At 43.0% G+C, this 16,721-nt stretch overlaps 1 protein-coding gene across 1 annotated transcript in view; it reads right to left on the bottom strand.

The window, feature by feature from the left end:
• Positions 1-16,721, bottom strand: part of LOC124711981 (BTB/POZ domain-containing protein Tiwaz) — an 857,301-nt gene that overhangs the window by 140,369 nt on the left and 700,211 nt on the right. The gene's annotated exons all lie outside the window — the stretch shown is intronic.

The following is a 16,721-nucleotide window of genomic DNA, read 5'->3' as shown; positions in this document are numbered from 1 at the left end:
GACCACAGTGCCAAGGACACGAACCAACTGTGATTTGTGGTTGAACCCAACAGCAACCCACACTATAAGCCCTCGAGTTGGTGCTGTATGTCCCGTGCGGATGCGACCACTGTGATGCCGCTCCCCTTGTCTGCGGCGAACCAAAATGCGACCATAATTTTCAAACAAACAGAACCTGGATTCGTCCGAAAACACTATCTGATGCCATTCCTGTCCACAGTGTCGTCGTTCCATATACCATTGCCGTCTAATATGTTTCTGCACATTCGTCTAAGGCACGCAGAGAAGTGGACGACGCGCACGTGAGCCAAGCCGTAACAAACGGCGACGGACTGTCACCCCTGATAGTGTGCGATGTGTTAGACTATTCCACTGTTGCGCCAGAGCCGAGGAGGACACAATGCCACTCGGATGAGCTGTCGATCTTCTCAGGGGTGTTCTGGGTTGGGTGGCCTGATCCATCTCATCGTGTTCTAAGGCCTTCCATGAACTATTCTGCACACACCCATTGCATTGACGAAACACTTGGTCCTACACGAGCATAATTTTCTCAGATGAATGCATCACATTCTCTCATGTCAATAATGCGCCCTCTTTCAAACTCAGTGATTTGATGGTACGGTTCGTACATACGTTTACGAGGCATCTTGCATGTCTGCTGAAGTCACACTGACCCATTACCTTCGGCTTATAGCGACAACGAGAGCCGTAAGCACAATTTAGCGGTGGATGGTGTTGCGCCGCAATATCTATGTTGACCTTGAACCCGCTGGCCGACATGGCTCAAATGCTAATCATTTCTGCAGAAGATACTAATGTACATGTCCTGTGAATATGAACGTCATATTTCAACTCATTCACGGTGTTCTGTTTTTTCTGAACAGTGTAAGTTGCAGAAAGACTCCCGACTAACTAAGGGCCAGCGCTTACGAAAGCGCACTACCGTTTCTCTTCTCTGCCCACGTGAATCTCTTGAGAACTGAAGCGGTAATCGGCTATGCAACACAAATTGCTGAATCAACATGAACTTCTTTAGTACACTGGTTATCACTTAGAAATGACGGGTGTCCAGGATGATTCTACCTATTTATTTAATAAAATCTGAGACAGAAACATTTAAAAATTTTATATATTAGGATGTGGAAGACAGACTGTGATGACTAAAGGTTTCCACAAATTACTGCAGCCAATCGTCTTTTGTTTTATTATTCAATTTTTATCTCCCATTATCGGTTTCAAATCGCGTAGCGTGAGTAATTCTCGCCACATTCATGCTTACATGTTTCGTTTCGACATTTTTTCCACAGGTACACGACCCTCACAATACTCCAAACATGCAATGAATGTGTACCATCTGATGATGAATAGCTTGGTGATTTGAAACCCGTAATGGAAAATAAAACTTGAATAATAAAACAAAAGATGACTGGTTACACTAACACGTTGAAACCTTTATCGAAATATTTGCTTTTTTTACTGCATGTAACTCTATATGGTTTGCTGATGAGATTGTGATTCTCTTAGAGAAGTAAAGGGCTTGGAAGACCAGATAAACGGGATGCACAGTGTTCTGAAAAGATATAAGATGAACATCAATAAAACTAAAAGAAGGATAGTACAGATCAGCCGAAATAAGTTAGGCAATACTGAGTGAATTATACCAGGAAAAAGAGCGCTCTGAAAGCAATAGGCAAGATGTTATTTGGGAAGCAAAATAACAGACGACAGCAGAAATCAAGATAATACAAAATGTAGACTGGCAATAGCAAGTAAAGTTTTCCTGAAAAGCAGAAATTTAACACTGAATACAATTCTAAGTGTTTGGAAGTCCTTTTGTGAAATTCGGAGTGTAGCGTTGTATGGAAGTGAAAAGTGGAAGATAAACAGAACAGAGAAAAAAAAAAGATTAGGTAATTTTGAATTGCGTTGTTAAAAAAGAATGAAGATTACATTGGTGCAACGAGTAACTAACGGAAGTACTGAATCGAAATTAAGAGAATTAATCTACGTGGCACACCTTGACTAGGAGAATGGATGCGTTGATAAGACGCATCCTGGCGAATGAAGGAGTTGTGAATTTCGTAACAGGTTTAAATGGACATATGGCGTAGTAGTTATGTACATATAAAGAGGGCTAAAGAACAGACTAACTTCTAAGGCTGCATTAAGAATACGTCAAGTGGTTAAGATGTTCCAGCTCTAAGATGTAACACTTTATCTCAACAGTGATCTAATACATAATCTAGGTTCTAGCATTCAAAATGGTTTAGGTATGGAATATTACCGCTATATTACACTCTTATAATACCGTTAACAGACACTTCTTCTTCGGAACTGTTATCTGTGTGTGTGTGCTGTTCCTACATTCAAATGACATACGTATTTCGACACATCATTTCTATTACAGAATTCTAGGTTTAGCAGACATTTGCTCCTGTTACTTTTGCAGTTTTGTAGCTGAGATAATAGTGCTTCAGCTTCTAACGTCGGTAAGTGGATCTGCAACAACCTCCACTAATATCTGTCAACAAGGAGCGAGAATGAGCTCGGCCGCTATATGCCGAAGCTGACAAATGTCCAAAATACTGAGTTAGAGTGTGAGTAAGATGAGGGTGCGCCGCCCAGCCACCAGCCGGTCAGGAGGTGCCTCTGCGCCCAGCTAGCAGCAGCGACAGCCGTCTGTGCTGTAACACGAGTCTCGCCCGTGCGGACCGGTTCCGATTATCTCTGCGACCAAGGCTTTTATTAATTTACTAAATGGTCCGATATAGCGTTACCAGACGTAATTAGACACGTACTTTATGGCCAGTCAGCTGCGCAGTGTGCCAACCGGTTTTTGCGAAATCTCCCATTAGCGATTGAATTATTTGTTCGTAAACTGCACTCCGCCCGTTGTTACTCTCTGTATGGAAAACGACAGGCTTTGTGAGTGGAAAGAGCAATGTCGTTTCTGCTTATGGTCACAAGTTTCGCTTAGTGGTTGCTGTATCCTGAAGCTAGATGACATGGCTCCAATGTAATGTTGTGAACTCGGGGTTGTTATCTTGAACATGATATTGCCGAAGAGAACACAAGAAACTTTCCTTTTTAAAGCTGACTTTGACTTCGTTTAACTTTCTGTAATTTTCAGTTCCATTTATTGCAGCGCATTTGTCTGAGTTCAGATGGTTCAAATGGCCCTAAGCACTATGGGACTTAACATCTGAGGTCATCAGTTCCCTAGACTTAGAACTACTTAAACCTAACTAACCTAAGGACATCACACACATCCATGCCCGATGCAAGATTCGAACCTGCGACCGTAACAGCAGCGCGGTTCCGGACTGTAGCGCCTAGAACCGCTCGGCTACAACTGCCGGCTTTTTCTGAGTATATGGAGCTATATCTAGCAGTATTGGTTAAAAACAGTCTTGGTTGCAATTTTATTTTTTTTAAATTTTTCAACGACGCGTTTCGCCTTATTTAGGCATCTTCAGGTTATCTTTTCTAGATGGACGCGAGAGGCACCAAGATCTCTTGCTGTTATGCCACATATGGACTGGATGAATTTCTATATCTAGCAGCTTTTTCCAAGTTCCTTCACGAACCACTTAGGATACTGTTTTTGTTAATATTAGTACCGTATCAAACAAAAGATGAGAAAGGATATTTTTACAAATGTTAAATCTAATTGCTATGTAAACAAGATGTAAGAGGTATACGGTCAGATAATTCTACTGGTGAATAAGGATGGTGTGCTGAACAACATTACCTCTGTATTTACATCATTCGTAGACTATTAATTACAGACATAACGACTCATATGTTTTTAGGTTAGTTAGTACCTCCAAATACATGTGACTAGAGCAAGTCTTTAACGCTTGCTTTACCCTTCAGGTGCTGAAGTGTGGATGTATGAATGCAAAGCGGTTAGTCTGTTCCGACAGGCGTAGTCCACTTAATGGTACAGTATGACCGTGCAGAAAACATCAGTTTCTAAAGTTTCTGGCATGTTTGTGGGAGGACTGTTTGACACAGAGGAAAACAACCAGTACACTAGTGCTTCTATATATTAAGGTGGTTGTTGTTGTTGTTGTGGTCTTCAGTCCAGAGACTGGTTTGATGCAGCTCTCCATGCTACTCTGTCCTTCTATCCTATGCAAGGTTCTTCATCTCCCAGTACCTACTGCAACCTGCATCCTTCTGAATCTGCTTAGTGTACTCATCTCTTGGTCTCCCTCTACGATTTTTACCCTCCACGCTGCCCTCCAATACTAAATTTGTGATCCCTTGATGCCTCAGAACACGTCCTACCAACCGGCCCCTTCTTCTAGTCAAGTTGTACCACAAATTTCTCTCCTCCCCAATTCTATTCAATACCTCCTCAGTAGTTATGTGATGTATCAGCACTTATACCTATTACACGTTGTACATGAGCTAGGTGGCATTTGATCCAGAAGTAACACATTCAAACTCTGATGTTGGAACAATGTTTCATCGCAGATTATGAATGGTCTGGAGGAGGGGTGATAGCACCCATTCCTGGTCTACACGTTATAACTCAGTATTAAGTATTAAATACCAACCATCTACACACATGTCTCTATTAACAGACATCCGGTATCGGATGGAGACTTCTAATCTTGGCGATTGTCTTCATATTATGCTGCAGTAGTAATCTAGAAGTCTACGCTTGCACACTTTATTTCACTCCACACTCCTAGCACCACAAACAGTACCGAAATGTTTTCAGTCTGCACGGCACAGATACACACTTCAAATATCACGGCGAAGGAAGAATAGCGACCCCACGTGAAAATCCCAGGATGAGTTCGAACTAACGACTATGCACAGACATGTGTGTCTTAAATAGTGAATTAGGTCCCCTTTCGATGCTACCGCCAATTTCAGTGAAGTTGTACAAATTGTCTTTCTTGTTTTCAGGCCTCCTTTATTTCCGCACTCATAGTTGTACAAGTAAAATAGGTTATAAACTGTCTTTTGCGACTGTAACAAAGCTGTAATTTAGACAACATGCGTTTCGCTTTATTTCGAACCATCTTCAGTGGTCGCTGCTACAATTTGGTATTCTTACAAATCTGTTTGTCAAGATCGTAAAGAGTTCTCATGTTTTGTGTTACTGCTACTGAACACTGCTAAATTACAATTATTACTCACAATTCCGTGTTTCCCACTTCATTCCTAATGTTTTTCCATACATAGATTTTAGAACGTTGAACTTCACTGACACTGGATATATATGAAAATGCTCTGAAATAAAGCGGAACGAGTACTGTCGAAATAAGACTTTTATTACAGTCACAAAAGCTGGTAAGTAACCTATATTATTTTAGTGATATTGTGCTTGGTGTGTCAACGGTTATTTCATAACTTTGATGACTGTCAGCTGAAATCACGGCTGTGTCGGTAGAACATTTTACAGTGGAAAGCGCTCCATCAGCTAGAATATTTTTTCTCAAGATTCGTTTAAGGAAGTGTATTTCTTCGTTTCCCTTTGTGTGCATAGCATCTCGTACGAGAAACTGTATCATCCGTACACATTTTGAAAGAGAAGTCCGCTTGTTCGGTACTGAACGAAGGTCTGCTGGTCGATGCAGGTATAGCGCAACTTCCACTTTATGTATGCAAAACGTACCTGCCGGAATGCCAGATTCGTGACGTTTCTGCAGGCTATGTACCCGGACCAGAATAAGTGTGGGCCGAGATTAGAGCCTTGTGGCACTCCCGGACAGGGTCGGCGTTCCCACACAGTTTCCTGGGAACTGCCGGCGGCCGCCGCATTCCGGCCTCTCATTACGGCGGCGGGGGCGGGGGTGGGGGGCGGGGGGCGGGTCGCCCCCGGCGCCACGCCGCTCCAGCCGCCTCCAGCGGCCTCCAGCAGGGCCTCGCGTCTCGCTCCGCTGCACAACTCAGCTGCACCGTCTCTCCGGCGCAACAGACGTCACGACTCCAGTGATCGCACTGTCAGTGTGAATATACCGAGTGTCTCTCCTCGAGTATGGATGGGAAAAACAGACCGTTTAAAACCGATACCAGTATTTTAGTTCCTAGTAACTGATATTTTTCGGTTTATGTTTGGTCTATTTTATTTTTGGTCCCTTTTATTTTTTACTAATAACAGGAAATAACCGAAATACAAGTTAGCCAAGGCAGCCCTGCTGAAGTTTTTGGTTTTTAATTTTTTTTAAAATGAGTGATTTTTATTCGTAAAATATCCCTTGTTTTGAAATATTACGTTATTACAGAAGAATAGTTTAATAACAATGCCAGCAGGAACGAACATCAAACACACGGCATAAGTATAGGTACAGCATTGCTCAGACAATAATGTATCTGTTAGCACGTGATGTTACCTATTAGATGCTATGCGTACACATTCGATGTGAAAGACGCTCCCACATGGTTGGTAATGTAGTTTCTCTGCTGCCTGTGGCTACATAATATGCCTTTATGTGTTTGAAACCCTCGAAAATGGACCAATTAATATGAAAAATAGAGTTCTTCAACCTGAGTTTTCACCCTTTAGCACTGACTATTCTTAATTCCCAAATAGTGATTACACCATGATTTTTGAGCATAGCTTCAAAAAATTAGAATCAATAGGAGAATGATGGTGTTTTTTTTTTATCATTCAACCACTTGCCACTTTTCGAGAAAAGCAACGAACGGTAGACACACTAATTTTTCTTTTTTATGCCTTTTAACTTAATATTTTTATTCTGTGTCTTGAAACAGAGGGAGTTACAATTTTCCAATTGTTGTTAGATGTCTACTTTTGTTACAGGGAATAATGGAAATAAAAACCAAAATTGGTTGTTTCAGAAACCGGTCAATTTCAGTAGTTCTACCATTCGGATATAACCGAAAAATGGTTGTTGCAGCGATAACCACCGTCACTATATCCGAGTCGTCAGGCGCGTGTTATCTGGTGATTCAGCAGATGTTTGCATTTTGCTTGCAACTACAGTCAACCCGAGTAAATGCAGCTCATCGTGTTTCAAACGCAGCGTAGTGTCAATAGAAAACTTCAATTAGTTTCTCGCTAGAAATAAAATGTTTTTCAAAGTGGAATTTTATATTCTCGTTCGACAGAGCGAGTTAGAATTACTCTAGTGCTATTTCCGGTTTAGCGATATCTGTCAAAGGCGTCCGCAAAAGACGAAGAATAAACAGATCTCCCATCAGCTGCTGCTGTGTGGCCGTAGGAGCTGCAGTCATTGACTTCCACAGGAGACACAGCGAGCCAGGCAAGGAAGACGTGAGGACGTATGTTTACACATATATTAATGCTACAGGGGCATCATTAAACTAAATATCGCGCTAGACTAATTCGATTCGAACAGGCGTTTAAAATTCTACTTAAAAAGAGAGAAACATTTTGTTTTTATTACAGAAAAAAGTCTTAGTTTGCTTTTGACTCTGGGCGTTTTTGGGAAAAATGTTGAGCAATGTTTGGGTCGTCTCCATAAATATGTCATAACATCGAACATAAGTATGTGCCGAAATATAAGAGGAAATGGGCCTGACGACTCTTACGACAGACTCGCGGAGGATCAAATTTATACAGACTGTGAAGGGCCCTCAACTGACGACTTTGAGATAAGGAACTAACTGTCGGGAATGTTTTTTCGTGTAGTAATTTGAACTTCCATTAATTGTTCCAAAGAGGAGGACTTGCTTCAATGCGTGCATTAGAAAGGCACATAAAGTTCTTCGGTGTTGTCTAAGATATCTCTATTGTTTATGAGACACGCAGGTAGGAGCCCACCAGCATTCCTGTTCAGTACCTATTGCGGTTTCATATACGCATGCATCCCGATAGGAAAGAAACCAACGTTGAGAAGGTAGCGTCACCAACGTTGAAATGGAAACGTAAGCAGTTGTCAAACATCTGTCCCATGGACATTGCTCATGAATGGCCAATATCGCCTCAGATACACATTTACGACTCTCGGACACTTATCTAAAGATAATCAGTTCGCGACTATCAATGCTCTGTGTGATGTTGAGCGTTCACGGTACCGTACGTAATGATTCAGTTGCACAATGTTTTCCGGACCGTCTCAGTCTAATACATACCATTTTCATGCTACTGCAACAACTGCAGCAAGTACGTTCGCAACTAAGAGGGTTGTGTCGAGGGTTCCAGGGACGCAACGTACACTCGAGTTTGAACAAGGCGTCCTCCGTCACGTAGAAGAGAACCCGCCGACGAGCACTCGAAACATTGCCCCTGGTATGGGCATTTGTAGAGCATAAATGTCATAACTCATTGTATCAGCTGTGTGTGTACTGTGATGCGGTAGATTAGAAAGCGACCCAATCTTCAAAATTATTTTATATTCAATCGGTGCATTTCCGGGCATGAGTTTCTTACCGAAACATTTTTCTACTAAGCCCCATGTACAGCCCCTAGACCGGGGTTGTGAAACACCCTGTCTGGTGTTTGCAAAAATATTTTTAATTTGTTTTTGTGACGTGGAATGGTCAACGAAAACTTTCATTTTAGTTCCCATTACAAACCAAATGCTACATAAACCACAATTTTATGTGTCTAGGTGGTAGAGAAATCTCACATATTATTCTGGTGTGGTCTTCATTTCAAGCGTATTTAAGACGAGGGATGATAAACAGATATATACACACACACACACACACACACACACACACACACACACACACACACACACACACACAAACAGAGTGACAATTATTGAATTATATGAAAAAAAATAGATTGAACGTGAAAACGTAACTACAGATATTCGGATTTAGGTTACGACATGTTCTATATGCCTGAGGTTCATTGGCGATGATGGTAGTGCAGACGAATAGCGAAATTCTGCATGACCCGGCGAAGTGACGGAACATCCTTGCTGTCGATGACCTCCTGAATGACATCTCAGAAATGGGTTTGGGATTATTGCTGTACACCTTCACTGTAATATAGCCCTACAAAAAGGAGTCGCATATGTTCAGATCCAGAGAGCATGGCAGCCAATCGAGGCCCATGCCAGTACCCTCTGGGTACTCCAGATCCAGAACGCGGTCCCCAAAGTGCTCCTCCAGGACATCAAACACTCTCCTGCTTCGATGGAGTCGAGCTCCGTCTTGCATGAACCACATCTTGTCGAAATCAGGTTCAGTTTGGATAATAGGGATGAAATCATCTTCCTAAACCTTTACGTGCCATTCTGTAGTCACTGTGTCATCAAGGAATATCGCACCGAATACTCCGTGATTGAACACTGCACTCCACACATCCACGCGTTGAGGGTGAAGAGACTTCTCGATCGCGAAATGCGGATTCTCAGTCCCCCAAATGCACCAATTTTGCTTATTGACGAATCCATCCATCCATAATCGCTAAACCAAACCATATTCACATCAAAGTCTCATTCGTCAATTCTGGACAATAGTACTGGCAAAAAACAACCGCTTTTCCATGGCCCTAGGGCTTAATGGTTGTGGGTTTGAATATTCTATAGGAAGAGATGCAGGTCTTCAACAACAATTTGTCGCAGTGTCTCCCGGTTGATTCCCACCTGTTGTGCAGCTCGTCTGAGCGATTTACTGGGACTGGTTTGAAACACAGCGCGTGTCTTCTCGAAGTTTTCAGGCGTTTTCACCCTTTTTGGACGACCGACATTGTAAACGCTGTCATCACGAACACCATCCCTTACCTGAAACGTGCGAATCAAATTCTAGATTGCTAACACACTTGGACTGCTGTCTTCAGCCTGAACTCGGTCGCAAACTTCCTTTGAACCGCAGTTGGGCTGTTATTGTTCTCATAGTATGCCTTCACAAGCGCTATACGCTCAGGCACAATGTACCGTGACAGTTCCACGTGCAAATGTCCGACAACAACAAGGTGCGTGTGCATGGGCATAGCAATTCCCATCATACCAGAGGCCAACCAAGCAGTTTGAACGTTCTAACGCAAACCGTTCAGAAGTTATGACGATTTTACTTATATAGGTCAATAATTTTCATCGTACTTATGCATGTGTTTTTCCGGATGAATGAAGGAGTACTAAATATTTGAGAATTGACCGGCGTAAACCTTTTCGAGTTAAAACACTTATTAGAGATTTGTAATTTTTTTTCTGTTTATATAGATACCGCTTCTTGATGTCGACGCGTTCAATCCCAGTGCGCACTGTCGTGTCTGGGAACATGTGAAGGTGAAAATCACAGTACAATTCAAGTTTTTGTGCCTTCGTGAAACGTACCATCCATCGCACAAAAAAACCGATTCTTACAACAATTTCCTTCTTTCATCTCTAGAGCAACACATATTGGTGAAGGAACACAACAAAAAAATTATATTTTTCAGCAGTGAACTTCCTACACCAAAATCGTACCATCCCAACTAAAGCTTCATATAATGTGAGGATTTTCTTAAATATTAATTCTACTTTGAGCTCTGCGAGGAACTTCTGAATCGCAGAACACTGTAGGAAATAAAATCGAGATGAGTTTAGGGAATAATCTTCCTGGGAGAGGCGCTGCAGGCGCAGAACAGACTGACTCTTGGAGTCTGTTTGGTCAGTAGTAAAAGAAATGAGTGAGACAAATGAGGACTGTACGAATCTTAGCCCTCTCTGATGAACATACAGCCACATTCAAGCAAACCTTACCTGAAGAAAGTAGCTTACTATTCAGGTATACATTAGTCCACACAATTTGTTGTTCGCTTGACACAGGCCATCAATCTAATATTTTAATTCTTATACAATCAGTGAATGTGTGCCCGCTCTCGTGGAACAGACACCGGGGAATAGTTTTTGCTGAGAACAAACACTGTTAAAAAAATAATTAGAAAAGATGACGCATCTCTGGGTTTTGAATCCATGTAAACTTCTTTTTATTTGCTTTAGTTAATTTTGTGTATCATGAGTCTTGTACAGTACAGAGTAATAGCTTGGAATGATTCCATTTACATGAAGATGCTGAAGAAGATTCCGGCAGAGAGGTCGAAACGTCATTGTGTAAGAAGAAATTGCAGAGGAACATTACACAGCCAAACAACCTAGAGGATTTGACTCTCTGTTTATCATAATTCGAATGTAAATATCTACCGTTTTATCCAGTGAAAACATTCCCCGTCAAAGCATTTTTTCCTAAAATACTGTGCCATACTGAGTTACTGAATGAGATTGATGTTTGCAATACCAACGCATTTTCTCCTTAAGGGCACGTCGGCCGGGGGGGTGGGGAGGGGCGTACTTTACGCGGCCACGACAGAAAGAAAGTTAGATTTGTTAAATTTTATTTACAACATTCTTTTCAAATGGGAGCTGATGTGTAAGTAGGGTTCAGAACCTGAAAATATTTTTTCACACAATCTTAGCAATACCAATGTATTTTCCATAATACACTCCTGGAAATTGAAATAAGAACACCGTGAATTCATTGTCCCAGGAAGGGGAAACTTTATTGACACATTCCTGGGGTCAGATACATCACATGATCACACTGACAGAACCACAGGCACATAGACACAGGCAACAGAGCATGCACAATGTCGGCACTAGTACAGTGTATATCCACCTTTCGCAGCAATGCAGGCTGCTATTCTCCCATGGAGACGATCGTAGAGATGCTGGATGTAGTCCTGTAGAACGGCTTGCCATGCCATTTCCACCTGGCGCCTCAATTGGACCAGCGTTCGTGCTGGACGTGCAGACCGCGTGAGACGACGCTTCATCCAGTCCCAAACATGCTCAATGGGGGACAGATCCGGAGATCTTGCTGGCCAGGGTAGTTGACTTACACCTTCTAGAGCACATTGGGTGGCACGGGATACATGCGGACGTGCATTGTCCTGTTGGAACAGCAAGTTCCCTTGCCGGTCTAGGAATGGTAGAACGATGGGTTCGATGACGGTTTGGATGTACCGTGCACTATTCAGTGTCCCCTCGACGATCACCAGTGGTGTACGGCCAGTGTAGGAGATCGCTCCCCACACCATGATGCCGGGTGTTGGCCCTGTGTGCCTTGGTCGTATGCAGTCCTGATTGTGGCGCTCACCTGCACGGCGCCAAACACGCATACGACCATCGTTGGCACCAAGGCAGAAGCGACTCTCATCGCTGAAGACGACACGTCTCCATTCGTCCCTCCATTCACGCCTGTCGCGACACCACTGGAGGCAGGCTGCACGATGTTGGGGCGTGAGCGGAAGACGGCCTAACGGTGTGCGGGACCGTAGCCCAGCTTCATGGAGACGGTTGCGAATGGTCCTCGCCGATACCCCAGGAGCAACAGTGTCCCTAATTTGCTGGGAAGTGGCGGTGCGGTCCCCTACGGCACTGCGTAGGATCCTACGGTCTTGGCGTGCATCCGTGCGTCACTGCGGTCCGGTCCCAGGTCGACGGGCACGTGTACCTTCCGCCGACCACTGGCGACAACATCGATGTACTGTGGAGACCTCACGCCACACGTGTTGAGCAATTCGGCGGTACGTCCACCCGGCCTCCCGCATGCCCACTATACGCCCTCGCTCAAAGTCCGTCAACTGGACATACGGTTCACGTCCACGCTGTCGCGGCATGCTACCAGTGTTAAAGACTGCGATGGAGCTCCGTATGCCACGGCAAACTGGCTGACACTGACGGCGGCGGTGCACAAATGCTGAGCACCTAGCGCCATTCGACGGCCAACACCGCGGTTCCTGGTGTTTCCGTTGTGCCGTGCGTGTGATCATTGCTTGTACAGCCCTCTCGCAGTGTCCGGAGCAAGTAAGGTGGGTCTGACACACCGGTGTCAATGTGTTCTTTTTTCCATTTCCAGGAGTGTATGTACACCGATGGTAAGGGTACTTTATGACCACCACAAAAAATTAAAAAAATACAGATTTCGTTAACTGTCGTAGACTTTTATTCGCAACATACTTTTTACAGATGTACTGATTTGTAAGTACCGTCCTGAACCTGGAAAAATAAATACATCATTTCCTGTGAAAAGTCATATTCGTTAACGAGACTTAAATTTTGGGTTAGGTTTTACGGAAAAATTTAAAAAGATTATAGAATGTGGTTAAGAAGTCATTTAAAAAATATATTTTTTTCAGACACTTAAAATATAAAGTAACTGACGAGATTACGATATATTCAAAAGGTAGGCATTAAATACCCCGCACCCTCAATTGGTATTACGATGTTAAGGGAAATACGTTGACTTACTTACCTGTTTGTCTTTGTGAGGTGCAATGACACGAAGTGTTAAGACGTTGTACTGAATTATCTGAGTATCTTCAGAATATTGTGTTCAGTTAAAATAATTAGCAATATTCGCCTTCGTTGTTTCGTTTTGCCTTGTACTAAGTTTATTGCTCACATTGTACGATTTGTCTCGTGAAACTGTGTGGTGCTTCGAATACGGAATAGGAATTACGTGAGGCAAGAAACACTCTTATCAGAACAAAGCCATTAGTTACAGGAATGCATAAGTCACCCACGATCAGTCGACATTCCACAATAAGGATCAAAAGAAAGGAAAAGTTATAGGATCAGGCAAAGATTATAACATAATGAATAGGTATTATAACTATGTATGCACATATGAAGAGAATTACACACGACAGGAGTGACAGAGGATGACACCAAAACAGATGAAATACTTTTGATTGTAAAAAAGTTGCCATTAGTTTAAATTTCTGCTGTGCGTCGTGTTACTTGCAATTGGTATATTCTACATGTGTCTCCTCACAGAACACGAAATCTGCGGTATCATTTCACAGATATCTAGCTTAACTGTTGCTCTTCAATCAGGTAACATAAATTTCGAGCGAAGAAGCGAATCAAGCGCATCATAATCCGTTCACACTAGTCACCTGCGAAAAACTGGGAAAATTGGGAGGAAATTTAACACCGTGGTGTATTTACTACAACCTGCTTTTTACGTCTTTTCTCCTACTCACTTTTTTGCCCATGATCGCTTCTTTCAGTTTTCATAATCAAACACAGTCTGACCTCGTCGTCCAAGTGAAAAGAAAAAAAAGTGTTTTCTCCTTATACGCAGGGAAACTCATGCGACCCGTCAGTTCAGAAGAATTGTGACTGGTATGTGAAGAGTTCAGACATGTAGAAAGAAAGGAGACAAAGTCAACTGACCTCTCTGTAAACAGTAGCTTCCAATTGCAACGCAGCTATCCTCTTGATTATACTTGATTTTAACCAGCAATGCTAAAACGATAAGCTAGTGCGCTGTGTTATGCTCTGGATTAATGGACATGTGTTTGGCTTACGCTTTGCCTCGAGGGACGGATGCGAATTAACTCTGGTCAGATATAATAAAATCACGGCAATAGAACCGGTTGTAATTAACAACTGTGCTGATCATTTTGCCATCATTTTCCCGAGAGAATTTCTGGCGAGACATGTTTGAAAATCATTTTACTTCGTAATTAGTTTCTTCACTAGACAATCTCTTACGCCAAAAACACTTTTTACTGTTCATTATTTGTGATTTGTGGTAGTCGCGGTTGTCGAGGTTTACACATTGCTGCATCTTAACAGGACAAGAAGGATAGAATGCAGCCTAAATCTATGTAACTCATATTTAACGACGTTGTTGTCACCTGCGTGACAGTGTCCTTGATCTCATCTGAATGTACACGAAATTTCAGACTTAAACTTTCGAAATTTTTACATGAAACATCCTTTGTCCAATTAAAGCTGCGTTTCTGTTTCTTAACTTGCTACTACCTCGAGGATAATTCTTTCACTTTTCGGCAGAGCGTGCGCTGTATTCAGACTTTCTGACAGAATATGGAGTGTGCTGAACCTGGACTGGAAATGGTAACTTTGCTTTGGTGGACTGTGCTCTTACCGCCCCGACGCCTTCATTTCTTCGAGCACCTATACTCTAGTTGCCAATGCTGACAGACGCTCTCCTGTTTACACGTACATTGCTGGAGAAGCACACCTGGAAGAGAGCAGCTCGCGAAGAAATAGTGTATCCACTGTCCTGGTGATTTGTTCCAAAATAAATCTTACAAAAAAAATTGTTCAAATGGCTCTGAGCACTATGGGACTTAACTTCTGAGGTCATCAGTCCCCTAGAACGTAGCACTACTTAAACCTAACTAACCTATGGACATCACACACAACCATGCCCGAGGTAGGATTCGAACCCGCGACCGTAGCGTTCGCGCGGTTCCAGACTGAAGCGCCTAGAACCGCTCGGCCACAATAGCTGGCTTACTTCTCTCGCTTGGCACATTAATATAACAAGGAACAGTAATAGAACTAGTCATCGTTCCGGAAACACACTATAGCCGACATATTCAAAGTGAGAGAATCACCTGTTTCGATTTCTCTGGAACATCTCCACTTCTGTGTACTACACTGATACAGACACGACGGCTTGCTGACGCAGCTGTAGAGAATGAAGATGATGCGTGGAGATTGAAAGTAATCATACCGCAAAAAAAGGGCATCTGGGACTGAAGAATAAACGGTATATTAAAACTGTTTTAAAGTTCCGAAAACTTCATTATGAAATAAACCTTACTTTGTTACGAACATCAGTTGAGTCAAAACACGTGGAACCAGCCACTATTATCTTACAGTGTCACGACCGTCTCGAAATATTGTATCTCTATCACCATCTATTGGGTGTTCCACTTATTGTCACTATGTCATAAACGTTATTGTCTGTTATTTTGTGAGAAAATTGAAGAAACGTCTTTCAATTACAAGCTACAAACTTCCCAATAACTGAGTGTACGAAGATACTGTACAGATACATCAAGTCTACAATATTAATCTGTATAAAGTGAGAATCCTGCCTCGGGCATGGGTGTGTGTGATGTCCTTGGGTTAGTTAGGTTCAAGTTCGAATCCTGCCTCGGGCATGGGTGTGTGTGATGTCCTTAGGTTAGTTAGGTTTAAGTAGTTCTAAGTTCTAGGGGACTGATGACCTCAGATGTTAAGTCCCATAGTGCTCAGAGCCATTTGAACCATTTTTTTGAGAGAAGTAATGGTAGTGGTCCCCGAAAAATAGTCCTCGCTCTCCCAGCCAGCCGTTATAGTGCTGTACAAATAAGAAAGTGAGTGCGTAATATGCTCTGCGCAGACAAAGGTAGAGAGTACTTTGCTGCGCCGCCCAGGTTCCTTTTGTCTCCATCCCACACCACAGCATCGAGCCGCTGCCTACCCTCGTAAGCTGGAGTTAACGGCACAATGGATCACTGTTTATGCTCTGCCTCGCCGTAGAAAAATACATTGATTAGCCAGAACATTATGACCACTGACCTATTGTCGATATCCAGCCGTCCACGCGGTAGCGGCGTCACCTGGCGAGGAATGACTGCTGGTCAGACACACGCAGGGTGCATATACTGTCAGAGATCGTGCTGTCCGTGTGTAGAATGGGGAAGGCGCGCGATCAGCCTGAGTTTGAGCGAGAGTGGATTGTGATGGCCCGGAAGTCCGGTACGAGCATTTCGGAAACAGTACGACTTGTCGATTGTTCGAAGAGTGCTGTGCTGAGTGTCTTCAAAACGTGGCTAAAGTGAGGCGAAACCAGACATCGTAGGGTTGGGCTCCCACCCTTCATTACAGATGTCGGACTTGGCGCTCTGTGCAGACTGTTAAAACAGGACAGGTGGCGAACTCACTGAACTAACATCAGACTTCAATGTTGGACAGAGTAGAAGTGCGTTTGAACAGTCACTGCACAAAACACTCCTAACGACTGGCCTCCTCAGC

This window comes from Schistocerca piceifrons, chromosome 1 (assembly GCF_021461385.2).
Source record: "Schistocerca piceifrons isolate TAMUIC-IGC-003096 chromosome 1, iqSchPice1.1, whole genome shotgun sequence".
Lineage (NCBI taxonomy): Eukaryota > Metazoa > Arthropoda > Insecta > Orthoptera > Acrididae > Schistocerca > Schistocerca piceifrons.
Note: the sequence above shows the minus strand (reverse complement) of the source record. Positions and strands in the feature narration are given on the sequence as shown.